The following is a 25,567-nucleotide window of genomic DNA, read 5'->3' as shown; positions in this document are numbered from 1 at the left end:
CAAGCCGCCGCCCTGCTGCGGCTTTTCCTGCTTGAGCTGGAAAAGACGTTCGCGCTTCACACTCTCGCGCAGCCATTCTGACACAATCCACACAATTCAGTAGGAAAGACGGGCAGCCCCGACTGTGCAGGGCCGATTCCAAACCGCTGTCTCTCTTCATCACCCCCATTCCATTGCCGCCCCGACCTCTCTACTGTAACAACCCTCCTCAACACACACCTCTGGCACCGTCAAAGCCATCAGCAAGCTTACAACACAGCACCGCCAAAGTAAGAACGGTGCTCATGAGACGGCCTCATCATCATCCCTCCAACACCACGCAGAGTCCCTACCCCCAGCATCCACTCTCTGCTCGACACAATCCACCCGAACACAAGCCGCAGGCACCGACACTCCCACACGCACTGCCACATCACCATCAGCGCCAAAACAAGGAAGATGTGCATGAAAGGTTCCGTTTGAAGTGTCTGACTTGATTTTAAAAAAGCAGACCATCGATGACAGCAGTGTCCATAAATCGAAGCTTCAGCACGTGCAAATAGAATCAGGATTTCACTGCTGCCTCCCAGCGCCACGGACCCTTGTCGGATTCGAGCCTCGGGCGACTCCCTGTGTGCAGTTTGCACATTCTACCCGTGTCTGCGTGGATTTCGTCGGACGGATCCGGTTTCCTCCCACAGTCCAAAGGTGTGCAGGTCAGGTGTTCTGACCATGCTAAATTGCCCATTGTTTTCAGGGATGTGTAGGTTCGGTGCATTTGTTCGGGGTAAATAGAGTCATGCGGTCGGGGTTTGGGTGTGTGGGGGATACTACTGGGAGAGTCGGGAGCCTGTTTCCACAGTCGAGGGATTCGATGCTAATTTCTGATTACGCACATTTGGAGGACCTGAAAGAGATCAATTCAAACAGAAGCCACGCTTTGCGGGAGAAACACCGCGAGTTTGGCAGCAACTGCCACATTTCGGAAATGCAGGCAAAAGTGGCCTGTGCTTGCTTCCCACCGCCACAATGTGAGGGCCATTCAGTCTGATTTGCTCGCACTACGCCTTCGCTGTTGTCCCGTGGCAGTGCAATTTAAAAGCGACCCGCCCGAGCAGGGACTTGAACCCTGGACCCTCAGATTAAAAGTCTGATGCTCTACCGACTGAGCTACCCGGGCTCGGGGCAAGCCAACGCCCTGCTGCGGCTTTTCCTGCTTGAGCTGGAAAAGACGTTCGCGCTTCACACTCTCGCGCAGCCATTCTGACACAATCCACACAATTCAGTAGGAAAGACGGGCAGCCCCGACTGTGCAGGGCCGATTCCAAACCGCTGTCTCTCTTCATCACCCCCATTCCATTGCCGCCCCGACCTCTCTACTGTAACAACCCTCCTCAACACACACCTCTGGCACCGTCAAAGCCATCAGCAAGCTTACAACACAGCACCGCCAAAGTAAGAACGGTGCTCATGAGACGGCCTCATCATCATCCCTCCAACACCACGCACAGTCCCTACCCCCAGCATCCACTCTCTGCTCGACACAATCCACCCGAACACAAGCCGCAGGCACCGACACTCCCACACGCACTGCCACATCACCATCAGCTCCAAAACAAGGAAGATGTGCATGAAAGGTTCCGTTTGAAGTGTCTGACTTGATTTTAAAAAAGCAGACCATCGATGACAGCAGTGTCCATAAATCGAAGCTTCAGCACGTGCAAATAGAATCAGGATTTCACTGCTGCCTCCCAGCGCCACGGACCCTTGTCGGATTCGAGCCTCGGGCGACTACCTGTGTGCAGTTTGCACATTCTACCCGTGTCTGCGTGGATTTCGTCGGACGGATCCGGTTTCCTCCCACAGTCCAAAGGTGTGCAGGTCAGGTGTTCTGACCATGCTAAATTGCCCATTGTTTTCAGGGATGTGTAGGTTCGGTGCATTTGTTCGGGGTAAATAGAGTCATGCGGTAGGGGTTTGGGTGTGTGGGGGATACTACTGGGAGAGTCGGGAGCCTGTTTCCACAGTCGAGGGATTCGATGCTAATTTCTGATTACGCACATTTGGATGACCTGAAAGAGATCAATTCAAACAGAAGCCACGCTTTGCGGGAGAAACACCGCGAGTTTGGCAGCAACTGCCACATTTCGGAAATGCAGGCAAAAGTGGCCTGTGCTTGCTTCCCACCGCCACAATGTGAGGGCCATTCAGTCTGATTTGCTCGCACTACGCCTTCGCTGTTGTCCCGTGGCAGTGCAATTTAAAAGCGACCCGCCCGAGCAGGGACTTGAACCCTGGACCCTCAGATTAAAAGTCTGATGCTCTACCGACTGAGCTACCCGGGCTCGTGGCAAGCCGCCGCCCTGCTGCGGCTTTTCCTGCTTGAGCTGGAAAAGACGTTCGCGCTTCACACTCTCGCGCAGCCATTCTGACACAATCCACACAATTCAGTAGGAAAGACGGGCAGCCCCGACTGTGCAGGGCCGATTCCAAACCGCTGTCTCTCTTCATCACCCCCATTCCATTGCCGCCCCGACCTCTCTACTGTAACAACCCTCCTCAACACACACCTCTGGCACCGTCAAAGCCATCAGCAAGCTTACAACACAGCACCGCCAAAGTAAGAACGGTGCTCATGAGACGGCCTCATCATCATCCCTCCAACACCACGCACAGTCCCTACCCCCAGCATCCACTCTCTGCTCGACACAATCCACCCGAACACAAGCCGCAGGCACCGACACTCCCACACGCACTGCCACATCACCATCAGCTCCAAAACAAGGAAGATGTGCATGAAAGGTTCCGTTTGAAGTGTCTGACTTGATTTTAAAAAAGCAGACCATCGATGACAGCAGTGTCCATAAATCGAAGCTTCAGCACGTGCAAATAGAATCAGGATTTCACTGCTGCCTCCCAGCGCCACGGACCCTTGTCGGATTCGAGCCTCGGGCGACTACCTGTGTGCAGTTTGCACATTCTACCCGTGTCTGCGTGGATTTCGTCGGACGGATCCGGTTTCCTCCCACAGTCCAAAGGTGTGCAGGTCAGGTGTTCTGACCATGCTAAATTGCCCATTGTTTTCAGGGATGTGTAGGTTCGGTGCATTTGTTCGGGGTAAATAGAGTCATGCGGTAGGGGTTTGGGTGTGTGGGGGATACTACTGGGAGAGTCGGGAGCCTGTTTCCACAGTCGAGGGATTCGATGCTAATTTCTGATTACGCACATTTGGATGACCTGAAAGAGATCAATTCAAACAGAAGCCACGCTTTGCGGGAGAAACACCGCGAGTTTGGCAGCAACTGCCACATTTCGGAAATGCAGGCAAAAGTGGCCTGTGCTTGCTTCCCACCGCCACAATGTGAGGGCCATTCAGTCTGATTTGCTCGCACTACGCCTTCGCTGTTGTCCCGTGGCAGTGCAATTTAAAAGCGACCCGCCCGAGCAGGGACTTGAACCCTGGACCGTCAGATTAAAAGTCTGATGCTCCACCGACTGAGCTACCCGGGCTCGTGCCAAGCCGCCGCCCTGCTGCGGCTTTTCCTGCTTGAGCTGGAAAAGACGTTCGCGCTTCACACTCTCGCGCAGCCATTCTGACACAATCCACACAATTCAGTAGGAAAGACGGGCAGCCCCGACTGTGCAGGGCCGATTCCAAACCGCTGTCTCTCTTCATCACCCCCATTCCATTGCCGCCCCGACCTCTCTCTACTGTAACAACCCTCCTCAACACACACCTCTGGCACCGTCAAAGCCATCAGCAAGCTTACAACACAGCACCGCCAAAGTAAGAACGGTGCTCATGAGACGGCCTCATCATCATCCCTCCAACACCACGCACAGTCCCTACCCCCAGCATCCACTCTCTGCTCGACACAATCCACCCGAACACAAGCCGCAGGCACCGACACTCCCACACGCACTGCCACATCACCATCAGCTCCAAAACAAGGAAGATGTGCATGAAAGGTTCCGTTTGAAGTGTCTGACTTGATTTTAAAAAAGCAGACCATCGATGACAGCAGTGTCCATAAATCGAAGCTTCAGCACGTGCAAATAGAATCAGGATTTCACTGCTGCCTCCCAGCGCCACGGACCCTTGTCGGATTCGAGCCTCGGGCGACTCCCTGTGTGCAGTTTGCACATTCTACCCGTGTCTGCGTGGATTTCGTCGGACGGATCCGGTTTCCTCCCACAGTCCAAAGGTGTGCAGGTCAGGTGTTCTGGCCATGCTAAATTGCCCATTGTTTTCAGGGATGTGTAGGTTCGGTGCATTTGTTCGGGGTAAATAGAGTCATGCGGTAGGGGTTTGGGTGTGTGGGGGATACTACTGGGAGAGTCGGGAGCCTGTTTCCACAGTCGAGGGATTCGATGCTAATTTCTGATACGCACATTTGGAGGACCTGAAAGAGATCAATTCAAACAGAAGCCACGCTTTGCGGGAGAAACACCGCGAGTTTGGCAGCAACTGCCACATTTCGGAAATGCAGGCAAAAGTGGCCTGTGCTTGCTTCCCACCGCCACAATGTGAGGGCCATTCAGTCTGATTTGCTCGCACTTCGCCTTCGCTGTTGTCCCGTGGCAGTGCAATTTAAAAGCGACCCGCCGCAGCAGGGACTTGAACCCTGGACCGTCAGATTAAAAGTCTGATGCTCTACCGACTGAGCTACCCGGGCTCGTGCCAAGCCGCCGCCCTGCTGCGGCTTTTCCTGCTTGAGCTGGAAAAGACGTTCGCGCTTCACACTCTCGCGCAGCCATTCTGACACAATCCACACAATTCAGTAGGAAAGACGGGCAGCCCCGACTGTGCAGGGCCGATTCCAAACCGCTGTCTCTCTTCATCACCCCCATTCCATTGCCGCCCCGACCTCTCTCTACTGTAACAACCCTCCTCAACACACACCTCTGGCACCGTCAAAGCCATCAGCAAGCTTACAACACAGCACCGCCAAAGTAAGAACGGTGCTCATGAGACGGCCTCATCATCATCCCTCCAACACCACGCACAGTCCCTACCCCCAGCATCCACTCTCTGCTCGACACAATCCACCCGAACACAAGCCGCAGGCACCGACACTCCCACACGCACTGCCACATCACCATCAGCTCCAAAACAAGGAAGATGTGCATGAAAGGTTCCGTTTGAAGTGTCTGACTTGATTTTTGAAAAGCAGACCATCGATGACAGCAGTGTCCATAAATCGAAGCTTCAGCACGTGCAAATAGAATCAGGATTTCACTGCTGCCTCCCAGCGCCACGGACCCTTGTCGGATTCGAGCCTCGGGCGACTCCCTGTGTGCAGTTTGCACATTCTACCCGTGTCTGCGTGGATTTCGTCGGACGGATCCGGTTTCCTCCCACAGTCCAAAGGTGTGCAGGTCAGGTGTTCTGGCCATGCTAAATTGCCCATTGTTTTCAGGGATGTGTAGGTTCGGTGCATTTGTTCGGGGTAAATAGAGTCATGCGGTAGGGGTTTGGGTGTGTGGGGGATACTACTGGGAGAGTCGGGAGCCTGTTTCCACAGTCGAGGGATTCGATGCTAATTTCTGATACGCACATTTGGAGGACCTGAAAGAGATCAATTCAAACAGAAGCCACGCTTTGCGGGAGAAACACCGCGAGTTTGGCAGCAACTGCCACATTTCGGAAATGCAGGCAAAAGTGGCCTGTGCTTGCTTCCCACCGCCACAATGTGAGGGCCATTCAGTCTGATTTGCTCGCACTTCGCCTTCGCTGTTGTCCCGTGGCAGTGCAATTTAAAAGCGACCCGCCGCAGCAGGGACTTGAACCCTGGACCGTCAGATTAAAAGTCTGATGCTCTACCGACTGAGCTACCCGGGCTCGTGGCAAGCCGCCGCCCTGCTGCGGCTTTTCCTGCTTGAACTGGAAAAGACGTTCGCGCTTCACACTCTCGCGCAGCCATTCTGACACAATCCACACAATTCAGTAGGAAAGACGGGCAGCCCCGACTGTGCAGGGCCGATTCCAAACCGCTGTCTCTCTTCATCACCCCCATTCCATTGCCGCCCCGACCTCTCCCTACTGTAACAACCCTCCTCAACACACACCTCTGGCACCGTCAAAGCCATCAGCAAGCTTACAACACAGCACCGCCAAAGTAAGAACGGTGCTCATGAGACGGCCTCATCATCATCCCTCCAACACCACGCACAGTCCCTACCCCCAGCATCCACTCTCTGCTCGACACAATCCACCCGAACACAAGCCGCAGGCACCGACACTCCCACACGCACTGCCACATCACCATCAGCTCCAAAACAAGGAAGATGTGCATGAAAGGTTCCGTTTGAAGTGTCTGACTTGATTTTAAAAAAGCAGACCATCGATGACAGCAGTGTCCATAAATCGAAGCTTCAGCACGTGCAAATAGAATCAGGATTTCACTGCTGCCTCCCAGCGCCACGGACCCTTGTCGGATTCGAGCCTCGGGCGACTACCTGTGTGCAGTTTGCACATTCTACCCGTGTCTGCGTGGATTTCGTCGGACGGATCCGGTTTCCTCCCACAGTCCAAAGGTGTGCAGGTCAGGTGTTCTGACCATGCTAAATTGCCCATTGTTTTCAGGGATGTGTAGGTTCGGTGCATTTGTTCGGGGTAAATAGAGTCATGCGGTAGGGGTTTGGGTGTGTGGGGGATACTACTGGGAGAGTCGGGAGCCTGTTTCCACAGTCGAGGGATTCGATGCTAATTTCTGATTACGCACATTTGGATGACCTGAAAGAGATCAATTCAAACAGAAGCCACGCTTTGCGGGAGAAACACCGCGAGTTTGGCAGCAACTGCCACATTTCGGAAATGCAGGCAAAAGTGGCCTGTGCTTGCTTCCCACCGCCACAATGTGAGGGCCATTCAGTCTGATTTGCTCGCACTACGCCTTCGCTGTTGTCCCGTGGCAGTGCAATTTAAAAGCGACCCGCCCGAGCAGGGACTTGAACCCGGGACCCTCAGATTAAAAGTCTGATGCTCTACCGACTGAGCTACCCGGGCTCGTGGCAAGCCGCCGCCCTGCTGCGGCTTTTCCTGCTTGAGCTGGAAAAGACGTTCGCGCTTCACACTCTCGCGCAGCCATTCTGACACAATCCACACAATTCAGTAGGAAAGACGGGCAGCCCCGACTGTGCAGGGCCGATTCCAAACCGCTGTCTCTCTTCATCACCCCCATTCCATTGCCGCCCCGACCTCTCCCTACTGTAACAACCCTCCTCAACACACACCTCTGGCACCGTCAAAGCCATCAGCAAGCTTACAACACAGCACCGCCAAAGTAAGAACGGTGCTCATGAGACGGCCTCATCATCATCCCTCCAACACCACGCACAGTCCCTACCCCCAGCATCCACTCTCTGCTCGACACAATCCACCCGAACACAAGCCGCAGGCACCGACACTCCCACACGCACTGCCACATCACCATCAGCTCCAAAACAAGGAAGATGTGCATGAAAGGTTCCGTTTGAAGTGTCTGACTTGATTTTAAAAAAGCAGACCATCGATGACAGCAGTGTCCATAAATCGAAGCTTCAGCACGTGCAAATAGAATCAGGATTTCACTGCTGCCTCCCAGCGCCACGGACCCTTGTCGGATTCGAGCCTCGGGCGACTCCCTGTGTGCAGTTTGCACATTCTACCCGTGTCTGCGTGGATTTCGTCGGACGGATCCGGTTTCCTCCCACAGTCCAAAGGTGTGCAGGTCAGGTGTTCTGGCCATGCTAAATTGCCCATTGTTTTCAGGGATGTGTAGGTTCGGTGCATTTGTTCGGGGTAAATAGAGTCATGCGGTAGGGGTTTGGGTGTGTGGGGGATACTACTGGGAGAGTCGGGAGCCTGTTTCCACAGTCGAGGGATTCGATGCTAATTTCTGATACGCACATTTGGAGGACCTGAAAGAGATCAATTCAAACAGAAGCCACGCTTTGCGGGAGAAACACCGCGAGTTTGGCAGCAACTGCCACATTTCGGAAATGCAGGCAAAAGTGGCCTGTGCTTGCTTCCCACCGCCACAATGTGAGGGCCATTCAGTCTGATTTGCTCGCACTTCGCCTTCGCTGTTGTCCCGTGGCAGTGCAATTTAAAAGCGACCCGCCGCAGCAGGGACTTGAACCCTGGACCGTCAGATTAAAAGTCTGATGCTCTACCGACTGAGCTACCCGGGCTCGTGGCAAGCCGCCGCCCTGCTGCGGCTTTTCCTGCTTGAACTGGAAAAGACGTTCGCGCTTCACACTCTCGCGCAGCCATTCTGACACAATCCACACAATTCAGTAGGAAAGACGGGCAGCCCCGACTGTGCAGGGCCGATTCCAAACCGCTGTCTCTCTTCATCACCCCCATTCCATTGCCGCCCCGACCTCTCCCTACTGTAACAACCCTCCTCAACACACACCTCTGGCACCGTCAAAGCCATCAGCAAGCTTACAACACAGCACCGCCAAAGTAAGAACGGTGCTCATGAGACGGCCTCATCATCATCCCTCCAACACCACGCACAGTCCCTACCCCCAGCATCCACTCTCTGCTCGACACAATCCACCCGAACACAAGCCGCAGGCACCGACACTCCCACACGCACTGCCACATCACCATCAGCTCCAAAACAAGGAAGATGTGCATGAAAGGTTCCGTTTGAAGTGTCTGACTTGATTTTATAAAAGCAGACCATCGATGACAGCAGTGTCCATAAATCGAAGCTTCAGCACGTGCAAATAGAATCAGGATTTCACTGCTGCCTCCCAGCGCCACGGACCCTTGTCGGATTCGAGCCTCGGGCGACTCCCTGTGTGCAGTTTGCACATTCTACCCGTGTCTGCGTGGATTTCGTCGGACGGATCCGGTTTCCTCCCACAGTCCAAAGGTGTGCAGGTCAGGTGTTCTGGCCATGCTAAATTGCCCATTGTTTTCAGGGATGTGTAGGTTCGGTGCATTTGTTCGGGGTAAATAGAGTCATGCGGTAGGGGTTTGGGTGTGTGGGGGATACTACTGGGAGAGTCGGGAGCCTGTTTCCACAGTCGAGGGATTCGATGCTAATTTCTGATTACGCACATTTGGAGGACCTGAAAGAGATCAATTCAAACAGAAGCCACGCTTTGCGGGAGAAACACCGCGAGTTTGGCAGCAACTGCCACATTTCGGAAATGCAGGCAAAAGTGGCCTGTGCTTGCTTCCCACCGCCACAATGTGAGGGCCATTCAGTCTGATTTGCTCGCACGACGCCTTCGCTGTTGTCCCGTGGCAGTGCAATTTAAAAGCGACCCGCCCGAGCAGGGACTTGAACCCTGGACACTCAGATTAAAAGTCTGATGCTCTACCGAATGAGCTACCCGGGCTCGCGGCAAGCCGCCGCCCTGCTGCGGCTTTTCCTGCTTGAGCTGGAAAAGACGTTCGCGCTTCACACTCTCGCGCAGCCATTCTGACACAATCCACACAATTCAGTAGGAAAGACGGGCAGCCCCGACTGTGCAGGGCCGATTCCAAACCGCTGTCTCTCTTCATCACCCCCATTCCATTGCCGCCCCGACCTCTCCCTACTGTAACAACCCTCCTCAACACACATCTCTGGCACCGTCAAAGACATCAGCAAGCTTACAACACAGCACCGCCAAAGTAAGAACGGTGCTCATGAGACTGCCTCATCATCATCCCTCCAACACCACGCACAGTCCCTACCCCCAGCATCCACTCTCTGCTCGACACAATCCACCCGAACACAAGCCGCAGGCACCGACACTCCCACACGCACTGCCACATCACCATCAGCTCCAAAACAAGGAAGATGTGCATGAAAGGTTCCGTTTGAAGTGTCTGACTTGATTTTATAAAAGCAGACCATCGATGACAGCAGTGTCCATAAATCGAAGCTTCAGTACGTGCAAATAGAATCAGGATTTCACTGCTGCCTCCCAGCGCCACGGACCCTTGTCGGATTCGAGCCTCGGGCGACTACCTGTGTGCAGTTTGCACATTCTACCCGTGTCTGCGTGGATTTCGTCGGACGGATCCGGTTTCCTCCCACAGTCCAAAGGTGTGCAGGTCAGGTGTTCTGACCATGCTAAATTGCCCATTGTTTTCAGGGATGTGTAGGTTCGGTGCATTTGTTCGGGGTAAATAGAGTCATGCGGTAGGGGTTTGGGTGTGTGGGGGATACTACTGGGAGAGTCGGGAGCCTGTTTCCACAGTCGAGGGATTCGATGCTAATTTCTGATTACGCACATTTGGAGGACCTGAAAGAGATCAATTCAAACAGAAGCCACGCTTTGCGGGAGAAACACCGCGAGTTTGGCAGCAACTGCCACATTTCGGAAATGCAGCCTGTGCTTGCTTCCCACCGCCACAATGTGAGGGCCATTCAGTCTGATTTGCTCGCACTACGCCTTCGCTGTTGTCCCGTGGCAGTGCAATTTAAAAGCGACCCGCCCGAGCAGGGACTTGAACCCTGGACCGTCAGATTAAAAGTCTGATGCTCTACCGACTGAGCTACCCGGGCTCGTGGCAAGCCGCCGCCCTGCTGCGGCTTTTCCTGCTTGAGCTGGAAAAGACGTTCGCGCTTCACACTCTCGCGCAGCCATTCTGACACAATCCACACAATTCAGTAGGAAAGTCGGGCAGCCCCGACTGTGCAGGGCCGATTCCAAACCGCTGTCTCTCTTCATCACCCCCATTCCATTGCCGCCCCGACCTCTCTACTGTAACAACCCTCCTCAACACACACCTCTGGCACCGTCAAAGCCATCAGCAAGCTTACAACACAGCACCGCCAAAGTAAGAACGGTGCTCATGAGACGGCCTCATCATCATCCCTCCAACACCACGCACAGTCCCTACCCCCAGCATCCACTCTCTGCTCGACACAATCCACCCGAACACAAGCCGCAGGCACCGACACTCCCACACGCACTGCCACATCACCATCAGCTCCAAAACAAGGAAGATGTGCATGAAAGGTTCCGTTTGAAGTGTCTGACTTGATTTTAAAAAAGCAGACCATCGATGACAGCAGTGTCCATAAATCGAAGCTTCAGCACGTGCAAATAGAATCAGGATTTCACTGCTGCCTCCCAGCGCCACGGACCCTTGTCGGATTCGAGCCTCGGGCGACTACCTGTGTGCAGTTTGCACATTCTACCCGTGTCTGCGTGGATTTCGTCGGACGGATCCGGTTTCCTCCCACAGTCCAAAGGTGTGCAGGTCAGGTGTTCTGGCCATGCTAAATTGCCCATTGTTTTCAGGGATGTGTAGGTTCGGTGCATTTGTTCGGGGTAAATAGAGTCATGCGGTAGGGGTTTGGGTGTGTGGGGGATACTACTGGGAGAGTCGGGAGCCTGTTTCCACAGTCGAGGGATTCGATGCTAATTTCTGATACGCACATTTGGAGGACCTGAAAGAGATCAATTCAAACAGAAGCCACGCTTTGCGGGAGAAACACCGCGAGTTTGGCAGCAACTGCCACATTTCGGAAATGCAGGCAAAAGTGGCCTGTGCTTGCTTCCCACCGCCACAATGTGAGGGCCATTCAGTCTGATTTGCTCGCACTTCGCCTTCGCTGTTGTCCCGTGGCAGTGCAATTTAAAAGCGACCCGCCGCAGCAGGGACTTGAACCCTGGACCGTCAGATTAAAAGTCTGATGCTCTACCGACTGAGCTACCCGGGCTCGTGGCAAGCCGCCGCCCTGCTGCGGCTTTTCCTGCTTGAACTGGAAAAGACGTTCGCGCTTCACACTCTCGCGCAGCCATTCTGACACAATCCACACAATTCAGTAGGAAAGACGGGCAGCCCCGACTGTGCAGGGCCGATTCCAAACCGCTGTCTCTCTTCATCACCCCCATTCCATTGCCGCCCCGACCTCTCCCTACTGTAACAACCCTCCTCAACACACACCTCTGGCACCGTCAAAGCCATCAGCAAGCTTACAACACAGCACCGCCAAAGTAAGAACGGTGCTCATGAGACGGCCTCATCATCATCCCTCCAACACCACGCACAGTCCCTACCCCCAGCATCCACTCTCTGCTCGACACAATCCACCCGAACACAAGCCGCAGGCACCGACACTCCCACACGCACTGCCACATCACCATCAGCTCCAAAACAAGGAAGATGTGCATGAAAGGTTCCGTTTGAAGTGTCTGACTTGATTTTAAAAAAGCAGACCATCGATGACAGCAGTGTCCATAAATCGAAGCTTCAGCACGTGCAAATAGAATCAGGATTTCACTGCTGCCTCCCAGCGCCACGGACCCTTGTCGGATTCGAGCCTCGGGCGACTACCTGTGTGCAGTTTGCACATTCTACCCGTGTCTGCGTGGATTTCGTCGGACGGATCCGGTTTCCTCCCACAGTCCAAAGGTGTGCAGGTCAGGTGTTCTGACCATGCTAAATTGCCCATTGTTTTCAGGGATGTGTAGGTTCGGTGCATTTGTTCGGGGTAAATAGAGTCATGCGGTAGGGGTTTGGGTGTGTGGGGGATACTACTGGGAGAGTCGGGAGCCTGTTTCCACAGTCGAGGGATTCGATGCTAATTTCTGATTACGCACATTTGGATGACCTGAAAGAGATCAATTCAAACAGAAGCCACGCTTTGCGGGAGAAACACCGCGAGTTTGGCAGCAACTGCCACATTTCGGAAATGCAGGCAAAAGTGGCCTGTGCTTGCTTCCCACCGCCACAATGTGAGGGCCATTCAGTCTGATTTGCTCGCCCTACGCCTTCGCTGTTGTCCCGTGGCAGTGCAATTTAAAAGCGACCCGCCCGAGCAGGGACTTGAACCCTGGACCCTCAGATTAAAAGTCTGATGCTCTACCGACTGAGCTACCCGGGCTCGTGGCAAGCCGCCGCCCTGCTGCGGCTTTTCCTGCTTGAGCTGGAAAAGACGTTCGCGCTTCACACTCTCGCGCAGCCATTCTGACACAATCCACACAATTCAGTAGGAAAGACGGGCAGCCCCGACTGTGCAGGGCCGATTCCAAACCGCTGTCTCTCTTCATCACCCCCATTCCATTGCCGCCCCGACCTCTCTCTACTGTAACAACCCTCCTCAACACACACCTCTGGCACCGTCAAAGCCATCAGCAAGCTTACAACACAGCACCGCCAAAGTAAGAACGGTGCTCATGAGACGGCCTCATCATCATCCCTCCAACACCACGCACAGTCCCTACCCCCAGCATCCACTCTCTGCTCGACACAATCCACCCGAACACAAGCCGCAGGCACCGACACTCCCACACGCACTGCCACATCACCATCAGCTCCAAAACAAGGAAGATGTGCATGAAAGGTTCCGTTTGAAGTGTCTGACTTGATTTTAAAAAAGCAGACCATCGATGACAGCAGTGTCCATAAATCGAAGCTTCAGCACGTGCAAATAGAATCAGGATTTCACTGCTGCCTCCCAGCGCCACGGACCCTTGTCGGATTCGAGCCTCGGGCGACTACCTGTGTGCAGTTTGCACATTCTACCCGTGTCTGCGTGGATTTCGTCGGACGGATCCGGTTTCCTCCCACAGTCCAAAGGTGTGCAGGTCAGGTGTTCTGACCATGCTAAATTGCCCATTGTTTTCAGGGATGTGTAGGTTCGGTGCATTTGTTCGGGGTAAATAGAGTCATGCGGTCGGGGTTTGGGTGTGTGGGGGATACTACTGGGAGAGTCGGGAGCCTGTTTCCACAGTCGAGGGATTCGATGCTAATTTCTGATTACGCACATTTGGAGGACCTGAAAGAGATCAATTCAAACAGAAGCCACGCTTTGCGGGAGAAACACCGCGAGTTTGGCAGCAACTGCCACATTTCGGAAATGCAGGCAAAAGTGGCCTGTGCTTGCTTCCCACCGCCACAATGTGAGGGCCATTCAGTCTGATTTGCTCGCACTACGCCTTCGCTGTTGTCCCGTGGCAGTGCAATTTAAAAGCGACCCGCCCGAGCAGGGACTTGAACCCTGGACCCTCAGATTAAAAGTCTGATGCTCTACCGACTGAACTACCCGGGCTCGGGGCAAGCCAACGCCCTGCTGCGGCTTTTCCTGCTTGAGCTGGAAAAGACGTTCGCGCTTCACACTCTCGCGCAGCCATTCTGACACAATCCACACAATTCAGTAGGAAAGACGGGCAGCCCCGACTGTGCAGGGCCGATTCCAAACCGCTGTCTCTCTTCATCACCCCCATTCCATTGCCGCCCCGACCTCTCTACTGTAACAACCCTCCTCAACACACACCTCTGGCACCGTCAAAGCCATCAGCAAGCTTACAACACAGCACCGCCAAAGTAAGAACGGTGCTCATGAGACGGCCTCATCATCATCCCTCCAACACCACGCACAGTCCCTACCCCCAGCATCCACTCTCTGCTCGACACAATCCACCCGAACACAAGCCGCAGGCACCGACACTCCCACACGCACTGCCACATCACCATCAGCTCCAAAACAAGGAAGATGTGCATGAAAGGTTCCGTTTGAAGTGTCTGACTTGATTTTAAAAAAGCAGACCATCGATGACAGCAGTGTCCATAAATCGAAGCTTCAGCACGTGCAAATAGAATCAGGATTTCACTGCTGCCTCCCAGCGCCACGGACCCTTGTCGGATTCGAGCCTCGGGCGACTACCTGTGTGCAGTTTGCACATTCTACCCGTGTCTGCGTGGATTTCGTCGGACGGATCCGGTTTCCTCCCACAGTCCAAAGGTGTGCAGGTCAGGTGTTCTGACCATGCTAAATTGCCCATTGTTTTCAGGGATGTGTAGGTTCGGTGCATTTGTTCGGGGTAAATAGAGTCATGCGGTAGGGGTTTGGGTGTGTGGGGGATACTACTGGGAGAGTCGGGAGCCTGTTTCCACAGTCGAGGGATTCGATGCTAATTTCTGATTACGCACATTTGGATGACCTGAAAGAGATCAATTCAAACAGAAGCCACGCTTTGCGGGAGAAACACCGCGAGTTTGGCAGCAACTGCCACATTTCGGAAATGCAGGCAAAAGTGGCCTGTGCTTGCTTCCCACCGCCACAATGTGAGGGCCATTCAGTCTGATTTGCTCGCACTACGCCTTCGCTGTTGTCCCGTGGCAGTGCAATTTAAAAGCGACCCGCCCGAGCAAGGACTTGAACCCTGGACCTGAACCCTGGACCCTCAGATTAAAAGTCTGATGCTCTACCGACTGAGCTACCCGGGCTCGTGGCAAGCCGCCGCCCTGCTGCGGCTTTTCCTGCTTGAGCTGGAAAAGACGTTCGCGCTTCACACTCTCGCGCAGCCATTCTGACACAATCCACACAATTCAGTCGGAAAGACGGGCAGCCCCGACTGTGCAGGGCCGATTCCAAACCGCTGTCTCTCTTCATCACCCCCATTCCATTGCCGCCCCGACCTCTCTCTACTGTAACAACCCTCCTCAACACACACCTCTGGCACCGTCAAAGCCATCAGCAAGCTTACAACACAGCACCGCCAAAGTAAGAACGGTGCTCATGAGACGGCCTCATCATCATCCCTCCAACACCACGCACAGTCCCTACCCCCAGCATCCACTCTCTGCTCGACACAATCCACCCGAACACAAGCCGCAGGCACCGACACTCCCACACGCACTGCCACATCACCATCAGCTCCAAAACAAGGAAGATGTGCATGAAAGGTTCCGTTTGAAGTGTCTGACTTGATTTTAAAAAAGCAGACCATCGATGACAGCAGTGTCCATAAATCGAAGCTTCAGCACGTGCAAATAGAATCAGGATTTCACTGCTGCCTCCCAGCGCCACGGACCCTTGTCGGATTCGAGCCTCGGGCGACTACCTGTGTGCAGTTTGCACATTCTACCCGTGTCTGCGTGGATTTCGTCGGACGGATCCGGTTTCCTCCCACAGTCCAAAGGTGTGCAGGTCAGGTGTTCTGACCATGCTAAATTGCCCATTGTTTTCAGGGATGTGTAGGTTCGGTGCATTTGTTCGGGGTAAATAGAGTCATGCGGTAGGGGTTTGGGTGTGTGGGGGATACTACTGGGAGAGTCGGGAGCCTGTTTCCACAGTCGAGGGATTCGATGCTAATTTCTGATTACGCACATTTGGATGACCTGAAAGAGATCAATTCAAACAGAAGCCACGCTTTGCGGGAGAAACACCGCGAGTTTGGCAGCAACTGCCACATTTCGGAAATGCAGGCAAAAGTGGCCTGTGCTTGCTTCCCACCGCCACAATGTGAGGGCCATTCAGTCTGATTTGCTCGCACTACGCCTTCGCTGTTGTCCCGTGGCAGTGCAATTTAAAAGCGACCCGCCCGAGCAGGGACTTGAACCCTGGACCGTCAGATTAAAAGTCTGATGCTCCACCGACTGAGCTACCCGGGCTCGTGCCAAGCCGCCGCCCTGCTGCGGCTTTTCCTGCTTGAGCTGGAAAAGACGTTCGCGCTTCACACTCTCGCGCAGCCATTCTGACACAATCCACACAATTCAGTAGGAAAGACGGGCAGCCCCGACTGTGCAGGGCCGATTCCAAACCGCTGTCTCTCTTCATCACCCCCATTCCATTGCCGCCCCGACCTCTCTCTACTGTAACAACCCTCCTCAACACACACCTCTGGCACCGTCAAAGCCATCAGCAAGCTTACAACACAGCACCGCCAAAGTAAGAACGGTGCTCATGAGACGGCCTCATCATCATCCCTCCAACACCACGCACAGTCCCTACCCCCAGCATCCACTCTCTGCTCGACACAATCCACCCGAACACAAGCCGCAGGCACCGACACTCCCACACGCACTGCCACATCACCATCAGCTCCAAAACAAGGAAGATGTGCATGAAAGGTTCCGTTTGAAGTGTCTGACTTGATTTTAAAAAAGCAGACCATCGATGACAGCAGTGTCCATAAATCGAAGCTTCAGCACGTGCAAATAGAATCAGGATTTCACTGCTGCCTCCCAGCGCCACGGACCCTTGTCGGATTCGAGCCTCGGGCGACTCCCTGTGTGCAGTTTGCACATTCTACCCGTGTCTGCGTGGATTTCGTCGGACGGATCCGGTTTCCTCCCACAGTCCAAAGGTGTGCAGGTCAGGTGTTCTGGCCATGCTAAATTGCCCATTGTTTTCAGGGATGTGTAGGTTCGGTGCATTTGTTCGGGGTAAATAGAGTCATGCGGTAGGGGTTTGGGTGTGTGGGGGATACTACTGGGAGAGTCGGGAGCCTGTTTCCACAGTCGAGGGATTCGATGCTAATTTCTGATACGCACATTTGGAGGACCTGAAAGAGATCAATTCAAACAGAAGCCACGCTTTGCGGGAGAAACACCGCGAGTTTGGCAGCAACTGCCACATTTCGGAAATGCAGGCAAAAGTGGCCTGTGCTTGCTTCCCACCGCCACAATGTGAGGGCCATTCAGTCTGATTTGCTCGCACTTCGCCTTCGCTGTTGTCCCGTGGCAGTGCAATTTAAAAGCGACCCGCCGCAGCAGGGACTTGAACCCTGGACCGTCAGATTAAAAGTCTGATGCTCTACCGACTGAGCTACCCGGGCTCGTGCCAAGCCGCCGCCCTGCTGCGGCTTTTCCTGCTTGAGCTGGAAAAGACGTTCGCGCTTCACACTCTCGCGCAGCCATTCTGACACAATCCACACAATTCAGTAGGAAAGACGGGCAGCCCCGACTGTGCAGGGCCGATTCCAAACCGCTGTCTCTCTTCATCACCCCCATTCCATTGCCGCCCCGACCTCTCTCTACTGTAACAACCCTCCTCAACACACACCTCTGGCACCGTCAAAGCCATCAGCAAGCTTACAACACAGCACCGCCAAAGTAAGAACGGTGCTCATGAGACGGCCTCATCATCATCCCTCCAACACCACGCACAGTCCCTACCCCCAGCATCCACTCTCTGCTCGACACAATCCACCCGAACACAAGCCGCAGGCACCGACACTCCCACACGCACTGCCACATCACCATCAGCTCCAAAACAAGGAAGATGTGCATGAAAGGTTCCGTTTGAAGTGTCTGACTTGATTTTAAAAAAGCAGACCATCGATGACAGCAGTGTCCATAAATCGAAGCTTCAGCACGTGCAAATAGAATCAGGATTTCACTGCTGCCTCCCAGCGCCACGGACCCTTGTCGGATTCGAGCCTCGGGCGACTACCTGTGTGCAGTTTGCACATTCTACCCGTGTCTGCGTGGATTTCGTCGGACGGATCCGGTTTCCTCCCACAGTCCAAAGGTGTGCAGGTCAGGTGTTCTGACCATGCTAAATTGCCCATTGTTTTCAGGGATGTGTAGGTTCGGTGCATTTGTTCGGGGTAAATAGAGTCATGCGGTAGGGGTTTGGGTGTGTGGGGGATACTACTGGGAGAGTCGGGAGCCTGTTTCCACAGTCGAGGGATTCGATGCTAATTTCTGATTACGCACATTTGGATGACCTGAAAGAGATCAATTCAAACAGAAGCCACGCTTTGCGGGAGAAACACCGCGAGTTTGGCAGCAACTGCCACATTTCGGAAATGCAGGCAAAAGTGGCCTGTGCTTGCTTCCCACCGCCACAATGTGAGGGCCATTCAGTCTGATTTGCTCGCACTACGCCTTCGCTGTTGTCCCGTGGCAGTGCAATTTAAAAGCGACCCGCCCGAGCAGGGACTTGAACCCTGGACCGTCAGATTAAAAGTCTGATGCTCTACCGACTGAGCTACCCGGGCTCGTGGCAAGCCGCCGCCCTGCTGCGGCTTTTCCTGCTTGAGCTGGAAAAGACGTTCGCGCTTCACACTCTCGCGCAGCCATTCTGACACAATCCACACAATTCAGTAGGAAAGACGGGCAGCCCCGACTGTGCAGGGCCGATTCCAAACCGCTGTCTCTCTTCATCACCCCCATTCCATTGCCGCCCCGACCTCTCTACTGTAACAACCCTCCTCAACACACACCTCTGGCACCGTCAAAGCCATCAGCAAGCTTACAACACAGCACCGCCAAAGTAAGAACGGTGCTCATGAGACGGCCTCATCATCATCCCTCCAACACCACGCACAGTCCCTACCCCCAGCATCCACTCTCTGCTCGACACAATCCACCCGAACACAAGCCGCAGGCACCGACACTCCCACACGCACTGCCACATCACCATCAGCTCCAAAACAAGGAAGATGTGCATGAAAGGTTCCGTTTGAAGTGTCTGACTTGATTTTAAAAAAGCAGACCATCGATGACAGCAGTGTCCATAAATCGAAGCTTCAGCACGTGCAAATAGAATCAGGATTTCACTGCTGCCTCCCAGCGCCACGGACCCTTGTCGGATTCGAGCCTCGGGCGACTACCTGTGTGCAGTTTGCACATTCTACCCGTGTCTGCGTGGATTTCGTCGGACGGATCCGGTTTCCTCCCACAGTCCAAAGGTGTGCAGGTCAGGTGTTCTGACCATGCTAAATTGCCCATTGTTTTCAGGGATGTGTAGGTTCGGTGCATTTGTTCGGGGTAAATAGAGTCATGCGGTCGGGGTTTGGGTGTGTGGGGGATACTACTGGGAGAGTCGGGAGCCTGTTTCCACAGTCGAGGGATTCGATGCTAATTTCTGATTACGCACATTTGGAGGACCTGAAAGAGATCAATTCAAACAGAAGCCACGCTTTGCGGGAGAAACACCGCGAGTTTGGCAGCAACTGCCACATTTCGGAAATGCAGGCAAAAGTGGCCTGTGCTTGCTTCCCACCGCCACAATGTGAGGGCCATTCAGTCTGATTTGCTCGCACTACGCCTTCGCTGTTGTCCCGTGGCAGTGCAATTTAAAAGCGACCCGCCCGAGCAGGGACTTGAACCCTGGACCGTCAGATTAAAAGTCTGATGCTCCACCGACTGAGCTACCCGGGCTCGTGCCAAGCCGCCGCCCTGCTGCGGCTTTTCCTGCTTGAGCTGGAAAAGACGTTCGCGCTTCACACTCTCGCGCAGCCATTCTGACACAATCCACACAATTCAGTAGGAAAGACGGGCAGCCCCGACTGTGCAGGGCCGATTCCAAACCGCTGTCTCTCTTCATCACCCCCATTCCATTGCCGCCCCGACCTCTCCCTACTGTAACAACCCTCCTCAACACACACCTCTGGCACCGTCAAAGCCATCAGCAAGCTTACAACACAGCACCGCCAAAGTAAGAACGGTGCTCATGAGACGGCCTCATCATCATCCCTCCAACACCACGCACAGTCCCTACCCCCAGCATCCACTCTCTGCTCGACACAATCCACCCGAACACAAGCCGCAGGCACCGACACTCCCACACGCACTGCCACATCACCATCAGCTCCAAAACAAGGAAGATGTGCATGAAAGGTTCCGTTTGAAGTGTCTGACTTGATTTTAAAAAAGCAGACCATCGATGACAGCAGTGTCCATAAATCGAAGCTTCAGCACGTGCAAATAGAATCAGGATTTCACTGCTGCCTCCCAGCGCCACGGACCCTTGTCGGATTCGAGCCTCGGGCGACTCCCTGTGTGCAGTTTGCACATTCTACCCGTGTCTGCGTGGATTTCGTCGGACGGATCCGGTTTCCTCCCACAGTCCAAAGGTGTGCAGGTCAGGTGTTCTGGCCATGCTAAATTGCCCATTGTTTTCAGGGATGTGTAGGTTCGGTGCATTTGTTCGGGGTAAATAGAGTCATGCGGTAGGGGTTTGGGTGTGTGGGGGATACTACTGGGAGAGTCGGGAGCCTGTTTCCACAGTCGAGGGATTCGATGCTAATTTCTGATACGCACATTTGGAGGACCTGAAAGAGATCAATTCAAACAGAAGCCACGCTTTGCGGGAGAAACACCGCGAGTTTGGCAGCAACTGCCACATTTCGGAAATGCAGGCAAAAGTGGCCTGTGCTTGCTTCCCACCGCCACAATGTGAGGGCCATTCAGTCTGATTTGCTCGCACTTCGCCTTCGCTGTTGTCCCGTGGCAGTGCAATTTAAAAGCGACCCGCCGCAGCAGGGACTTGAACCCTGGACCGTCAGATTAAAAGTCTGATGCTCTACCGACTGAGCTACCCGGGCTCGTGGCAAGCCGCCGCCCTGCTGCGGCTTTTCCTGCTTGAACTGGAAAAGACGTTCGCGCTTCACACTCTCGCGCAGCCATTCTGACACAATCCACACAATTCAGTAGGAAAGACGGGCAGCCCCGACTGTGCAGGGCCGATTCCAAACCGCTGTCTCTCTTCATCACCCCCATTCCATTGCCGCCCCGACCTCTCCCTACTGTAACAACCCTCCTCAACACACACCTCTGGCACCGTCAAAGCCATCAGCAAGCTTACAACACAGCACCGCCAAAGTAAGAACGGTGCTCATGAGACGGCCTCATCATCATCCCTCCAACACCACGCACAGTCCCTACCCCCAGCATCCACTCTCTGCTCGACACAATCCACCCGAACACAAGCCGCAGGCACCGACACTCCCACACGCACTGCCACATCACCATCAGCTCCAAAACAAGGAAGATGTGCATGAAAGGTTCCGTTTGAAGTGTCTGACTTGATTTTAAAAAAGCAGACCATCGATGACAGCAGTGTCCATAAATCGAAGCTTCAGCACGTGCAAATAGAATCAGGATTTCACTGCTGCCTCCCAGCGCCACGGACCCTTGTCGGATTCGAGCCTCGGGCGACTACCTGTGTGCAGTTTGCACATTCTACCCGTGTCTGCGTGGATTTCGTCGGACGGATCCGGTTTCCTCCCACAGTCCAAAGGTGTGCAGGTCAGGTGTTCTGACCATGCTAAATTGCCCATTGTTTTCAGGGATGTGTAGGTTCGGTGCATTTGTTCGGGGTAAATAGAGTCATGCGGTAGGGGTTTGGGTGTGTGGGGGATACTACTGGGAGAGTCGGGAGCCTGTTTCCACAGTCGAGGGATTCGATGCTAATTTCTGATTACGCACATTTGGATGACCTGAAAGAGATCAATTCAAACAGAAGCCACGCTTTGCGGGAGAAACACCGCGAGTTTGGCAGCAACTGCCACATTTCGGAAATGCAGGCAAAAGTGGCCTGTGCTTGCTTCCCACCGCCACAATGTGAGGGCCATTCAGTCTGATTTGCTCGCACTACGCCTTCGCTGTTGTCCCGTGGCAGTGCAATTTAAAAGCGACCCGCCCGAGCAGGGACTTGAACCCTGGGCCCTCAGATTAAAAGTCTGATGCTCTACCGACTGAGCTACCCGGGCTCGTGGCAAGCCGCCGCCCTGCTGCGGCTTTTCCTGCTTGAGCTGGAAAAGACGTTCGCGCTTCACACTCTCGCGCAGCCATTCTGACACAATCCACACAATTCAGTAGGAAAGACGGGCAGCCCCGACTGTGCAGGGCCGATTCCAAACCGCTGTCTCTCTTCATCACCCCCATTCCATTGCCGCCCCGACCTCTCTCTACTGTAACAACCCTCCTCAACACACACCTCTGGCACCGTCAAAGCCATCAGCAAGCTTACAACACAGCACCGCCAAAGTAAGAACGGTGCTCATGAGACGGCCTCATCATCATCCCTCCAACACCACGCACAGTCCCTACCCCCAGCATCCACTCTCTGCTCGACACAATCCACCCGAACACAAGCCGCAGGCACCGACACTCCCACACGCACTGCCACATCACCATCAGCTCCAAAACAAGGAAGATGTGCATGAAAGGTTCCGTTTGAAGTGTCTGACTTGATTTTAAAAAAGCAGACCATCGATGACAGCAGTGTCCATAAATCGAAGCTTCAGCACGTGCAAATAGAATCAGGATTTCACTGCTGCCTCCCAGCGCCACGGACCCTTGTCGGATTCGAGCCTCGGGCGACTACCTGTGTGCAGTTTGCACATTCTACCCGTGTCTGCGTGGATTTCGTCGGACGGATCCGGTTTCCTCCCACAGTCCAAAGGTGTGCAGGTCAGGTGTTCTGACCATGCTAAATTGCCCATTGTTTTCAGGGATGTGTAGGTTCGGTGCATTTGTTCGGGGTAAATAGAGTCATGCGGTCGGGGTTTGGGTGTGTGGGGGATACTACTGGGAGAGTCGGGAGCCTGTTTCCACAGTCGAGGGATTCGATGCTAATTTCTGATTACGCACATTTGGAGGACCTGAAAGAGATCAATTCAAACAGAAGCCACGCTTTGCGGGAGAAACACCGCGAGTTTGGCAGCAACTGCCACATTTCGGAAATGCAGGCAAAAGTGGCCTGTGCTTGCTTCCCACCGCCACAATGTGAGGGCCATTCAGTCTGATTTGCTCGCACTACGCCTTCGCTGTTGTCCCGTGGCAGTGCAATTTAAAAGCGACCCGCCCGAGCAGGGACTTGAACCCTGGACCCTCAGATTAAAAGTCTGATGCTCTACCGACTGAGCTACCCGGGCTCGGGGCAAGCCAACGCCCTGCTGCGGCTTTTCCTGCTTGAGCTGGAAAAGACGTTCGCGCTTCACACTCTCGCGCAGCCATTCTGACACAATCCACACAATTCAGTAGGAAAGACGGGCAGCCCCGACTGTGCAGGGCCGATTCCAAACCGCTGTCTCTCTTCATCACCCCCATTCCATTGCCGCCCCGACCTCTCTCTACTGTAACAACCCTCCTCAACACACACCTCTGGCACCGTCAAAGCCATCAGCAAGCTTACAACACAGCACCGCCAAAGTAAGAACGGTGCTCATGAGACGGCCTCATCATCATCCCTCCAACACCACGCACAGTCCCTACCCCCAGCATCCACTCTCTGCTCGACACAATCCACCCGAACACAAGCCGCAGGCACCGACACTCCCACACGCACTGCCACATCACCATCAGCTCCAAAACAAGGAAGATGTGCATGAAAGGTTCCGTTTGAAGTGTCTGACTTGATTTTAAAAAAGCAGACCATCGATGACAGCAGTGTCCATAAATCGAAGCTTCAGCACGTGCAAATAGAATCAGGATTTCACTGCTGCCTCCCAGCGCCACGGACCCTTGTCGGATTCGAGCCTCGGGCGACTACCTGTGTGCAGTTTGCACATTCTACCCGTGTCTGCGTGGATTTCGTCGGACGGATCCGGTTTCCTCCCACAGTCCAAAGGTGTGCAGGTCAGGTGTTCTGACCATGCTAAATTGCCCATTGTTTTCAGGGATGTGTAGGTTCGGTGCATTTGTTCGGGGTAAATAGAGTCATGCGGTAGGGGTTTGGGTGTGTGGGGGATACTACTGGGAGAGTCGGGAGCCTGTTTCCACAGTCGAGGGATTCGATGCTAATTTCTGATTACGCACATTTGGATGACCTGAAAGAGATCAATTCAAACAGAAGCCACGCTTTGCGGGAGAAACACCGCGAGTTTGGCAGCAACTGCCACATTTCGGAAATGCAGGCAAAAGTGGCCTGTGCTTGCTTACCACCGCCACAATGTGAGGGCCATTCAGTCTGATTTGCTCGCACTACGCCTTCGCTGTTGTCCCGTGGCAGTGCAATTTAAAAGCGACCCGCCCGAGCAGGGACTTGAACCCGGGACCCTCAGATTAAAAGTCTGATGCTCTACCGACTGAGCTACCCGGGCTCGTGGCAAGCCGCCGCCCTGCTGCGGCTTTTCCTGCTTGAGCTGGAAAAGACGTTCGCGCTTCACACTCTCGCGCAGCCATTCTGACACAATCCACACAATTCAGTAGGAAAGACGGGCAGCCCCGACTGTGCAGGGCCGATTCCAAACCGCTGTCTCTCTTCATCACCCCCATTCCATTGCCGCCCCGACCTCTCTCTACTGTAACAACCCTCCTCAACACACACCTCTGGCACCGTCAAAGCCATCAGCAAGCTTACAACACAGCACCGCCAAAGTAAGAACGGTGCTCATGAGACGGCCTCATCATCATCCCTCCAACACCACGCACAGTCCCTACCCCCAGCATCCACTCTCTGCTCGACACAATCCACCCGAACACAAGCCGCAGGCACCGACACTCCCACACGCACTGCCACATCACCATCAGCTCCAAAACAAGGAAGATGTGCATGAAAGGTTCCGTTTGAAGTGTCTGACTTGATTTTAAAAAAGCAGACCATCGATGACAGCAGTGTCCATAAATCGAAGCTTCAGCACGTGCAAATAGAATCAGGATTTCACTGCTGCCTCCCAGCGCCACGGACCCTTGTCGGATTCGAGCCTCGGGCGACTACCTGTGTGCAGTTTGCACATTCTACCCGTGTCTGCGTGGATTTCGTCGGACGGATCCGGTTTCCTCCCACAGTCCAAAGGTGTGCAGGTCAGGTGTTCTGACCATGCTAAATTGCCCATTGTTTTCAGGGATGTGTAGGTTCGGTGCATTTGTTCGGGGTAAATAGAGTCATGCGGTCGGGGTTTGGGTGTGTGGGGGATACTACTGGGAGAGTCGGGAGCCTGTTTCCACAGTCGAGGGATTCGATGCTAATTTCTGATTACGCACATTTGGAGGACCTGAAAGAGATCAATTCAAACAGAAGCCACGCTTTGCGGGAGAAACACCGCGAGTTTGGCAGCAACTGCCACATTTCGGAAATGCAGGCAAAAGTGGCCTGTGCTTGCTTACCACCGCCACAATGTGAGGGCCATTCAGTCTGATTTGCTCGCACTACGCCTTCGCTGTTGTCCCGTGGCAGTGCAA

General features: G+C 54.0%; 21 non-coding genes across 21 annotated transcripts; all 21 read right to left on the bottom strand.

Moving 5' to 3' along the window:
* Nucleotides 1-1,086: 1,086 nt before the first annotated feature.
* On the bottom strand, nucleotides 1,087-1,159 carry trnak-uuu (transfer RNA lysine (anticodon UUU)). Its single transcript has one exon. It is a non-coding gene; the product is annotated as a tRNA-Lys (tRNA).
* A 1,092-nt stretch (nucleotides 1,160-2,251) lies between these two features.
* Nucleotides 2,252-2,324, bottom strand: trnak-uuu (transfer RNA lysine (anticodon UUU)). The gene has a single exon. It is a non-coding gene; the product is annotated as a tRNA-Lys (tRNA).
* Nucleotides 2,325-3,416: 1,092 nt separating this feature from the next.
* Nucleotides 3,417-3,489, bottom strand: trnak-uuu (transfer RNA lysine (anticodon UUU)). Its single transcript has one exon. It is a non-coding gene; the product is annotated as a tRNA-Lys (tRNA).
* Nucleotides 3,490-4,582: 1,093 nt separating this feature from the next.
* trnak-uuu (transfer RNA lysine (anticodon UUU)) lies at nucleotides 4,583-4,655 on the bottom strand. The gene has a single exon. It is a non-coding gene; the product is annotated as a tRNA-Lys (tRNA).
* A 1,093-nt stretch (nucleotides 4,656-5,748) lies between these two features.
* On the bottom strand, nucleotides 5,749-5,821 carry trnak-uuu (transfer RNA lysine (anticodon UUU)). Its single transcript has one exon. It is a non-coding gene; the product is annotated as a tRNA-Lys (tRNA).
* A 1,094-nt stretch (nucleotides 5,822-6,915) lies between these two features.
* Nucleotides 6,916-6,988, bottom strand: trnak-uuu (transfer RNA lysine (anticodon UUU)). Its single transcript has one exon. It is a non-coding gene; the product is annotated as a tRNA-Lys (tRNA).
* Nucleotides 6,989-8,081: 1,093 nt separating this feature from the next.
* Nucleotides 8,082-8,154, bottom strand: trnak-uuu (transfer RNA lysine (anticodon UUU)). Its single transcript has one exon. It is a non-coding gene; the product is annotated as a tRNA-Lys (tRNA).
* Nucleotides 8,155-9,248: 1,094 nt separating this feature from the next.
* On the bottom strand, nucleotides 9,249-9,321 carry trnak-uuu (transfer RNA lysine (anticodon UUU)). The gene has a single exon. It is a non-coding gene; the product is annotated as a tRNA-Lys (tRNA).
* Nucleotides 9,322-10,405: 1,084 nt separating this feature from the next.
* On the bottom strand, nucleotides 10,406-10,478 carry trnak-uuu (transfer RNA lysine (anticodon UUU)). The gene has a single exon. It is a non-coding gene; the product is annotated as a tRNA-Lys (tRNA).
* A 1,091-nt stretch (nucleotides 10,479-11,569) lies between these two features.
* trnak-uuu (transfer RNA lysine (anticodon UUU)) lies at nucleotides 11,570-11,642 on the bottom strand. Its single transcript has one exon. It is a non-coding gene; the product is annotated as a tRNA-Lys (tRNA).
* Nucleotides 11,643-12,736: 1,094 nt separating this feature from the next.
* Nucleotides 12,737-12,809, bottom strand: trnak-uuu (transfer RNA lysine (anticodon UUU)). The gene has a single exon. It is a non-coding gene; the product is annotated as a tRNA-Lys (tRNA).
* A 1,094-nt stretch (nucleotides 12,810-13,903) lies between these two features.
* trnak-uuu (transfer RNA lysine (anticodon UUU)) lies at nucleotides 13,904-13,976 on the bottom strand. Its single transcript has one exon. It is a non-coding gene; the product is annotated as a tRNA-Lys (tRNA).
* A 1,092-nt stretch (nucleotides 13,977-15,068) lies between these two features.
* trnak-uuu (transfer RNA lysine (anticodon UUU)) lies at nucleotides 15,069-15,154 on the bottom strand. Its single transcript has one exon. It is a non-coding gene; the product is annotated as a tRNA-Lys (tRNA).
* Nucleotides 15,155-16,248: 1,094 nt separating this feature from the next.
* trnak-uuu (transfer RNA lysine (anticodon UUU)) lies at nucleotides 16,249-16,321 on the bottom strand. The gene has a single exon. It is a non-coding gene; the product is annotated as a tRNA-Lys (tRNA).
* A 1,093-nt stretch (nucleotides 16,322-17,414) lies between these two features.
* Nucleotides 17,415-17,487, bottom strand: trnak-uuu (transfer RNA lysine (anticodon UUU)). The gene has a single exon. It is a non-coding gene; the product is annotated as a tRNA-Lys (tRNA).
* Nucleotides 17,488-18,581: 1,094 nt separating this feature from the next.
* On the bottom strand, nucleotides 18,582-18,654 carry trnak-uuu (transfer RNA lysine (anticodon UUU)). Its single transcript has one exon. It is a non-coding gene; the product is annotated as a tRNA-Lys (tRNA).
* Nucleotides 18,655-19,746: 1,092 nt separating this feature from the next.
* On the bottom strand, nucleotides 19,747-19,819 carry trnak-uuu (transfer RNA lysine (anticodon UUU)). The gene has a single exon. It is a non-coding gene; the product is annotated as a tRNA-Lys (tRNA).
* A 1,093-nt stretch (nucleotides 19,820-20,912) lies between these two features.
* On the bottom strand, nucleotides 20,913-20,985 carry trnak-uuu (transfer RNA lysine (anticodon UUU)). Its single transcript has one exon. It is a non-coding gene; the product is annotated as a tRNA-Lys (tRNA).
* Nucleotides 20,986-22,079: 1,094 nt separating this feature from the next.
* Nucleotides 22,080-22,152, bottom strand: trnak-uuu (transfer RNA lysine (anticodon UUU)). The gene has a single exon. It is a non-coding gene; the product is annotated as a tRNA-Lys (tRNA).
* A 1,094-nt stretch (nucleotides 22,153-23,246) lies between these two features.
* On the bottom strand, nucleotides 23,247-23,319 carry trnak-uuu (transfer RNA lysine (anticodon UUU)). Its single transcript has one exon. It is a non-coding gene; the product is annotated as a tRNA-Lys (tRNA).
* A 1,094-nt stretch (nucleotides 23,320-24,413) lies between these two features.
* trnak-uuu (transfer RNA lysine (anticodon UUU)) lies at nucleotides 24,414-24,486 on the bottom strand. The gene has a single exon. It is a non-coding gene; the product is annotated as a tRNA-Lys (tRNA).
* Between the last annotated feature and the right edge of the window lie 1,081 nt (nucleotides 24,487-25,567).

Source organism: Chiloscyllium plagiosum, unplaced genomic scaffold (assembly GCF_037043375.1).
Source record: "Chiloscyllium plagiosum isolate Xiang-an unplaced genomic scaffold, Cpla_swu_hap1 HiC_scaffold_28, whole genome shotgun sequence".
NCBI classification, from domain to species: Eukaryota; Metazoa; Chordata; class Chondrichthyes; order Orectolobiformes; family Hemiscylliidae; genus Chiloscyllium; species Chiloscyllium plagiosum.
The sequence above is the reverse complement of the archived record's forward strand: the minus strand, read 5'-3'. Positions and strand labels throughout refer to the sequence as shown.